Raw genomic sequence first — 648 nt, 5'->3', positions numbered from 1 at the left:
CAGTCGTGGGATGAATCCCACCAGGTTTCCGTTAGCCCCACTAAGTCATAGGTGTTTAGTGCAAGCAGGAGCGCTAGTTCATCCTGCTTTTTCCCCATGCTCCTAGCATTAGTATATAGGCACTTGAGCCTGCGACTGGTGCCTTTGCTGCCCCCCTGCTCTGAGTCCCAAGAGGCCCTTTGTTTCTTAGCTTCTCATTTCTTACCTGTGTCGTAGTGCTGGCCTCCCCATGGCTTTCAGGTTCCTAATGCTCTCTTTCTTCAGGCTGGGCTGTCCTTGTGGGTGCCACATGGTTTGGTGGTCCACAGCTTCCCCCGCCCTCATCTTCCTCTCCCCCCGCCGGAGGAGATCCGCCAACCTAGAAGAAAACACACGCTTACCTTTGGGGGACAGGTGAAGCCCATCCCAGCTGAGCATGTCCCTCATTGTGATGGAGTGCACCCTTAGCAAGTTTGCAGATGACACCAAGGTGGGGGGGAGTTGTAGTATACTGGAGGGTAGGGCTAGGATTCAGAGAGACCTCAACAAATTGGAGGATTGCCCCAAAAGAAATCTCATGAGGTTCAACAAGGACAAGTGACAAGGCTTGCACTTAGGACAGAACAATCCCATGCACTGCTACAGGCTTGGGATCAAATGGCTGAGGAG

The sequence above is a fragment of the Alligator sinensis genome, unplaced genomic scaffold (genome assembly GCF_000455745.1).
Source record: "Alligator sinensis unplaced genomic scaffold, ASM45574v1 scaffold130_2, whole genome shotgun sequence".
Classification (NCBI taxonomy): Eukaryota; Metazoa; Chordata; order Crocodylia; family Alligatoridae; genus Alligator; species Alligator sinensis.
The sequence above is the reverse complement of the archived record's forward strand: the minus strand, read 5'-3'. Positions refer to the sequence as shown.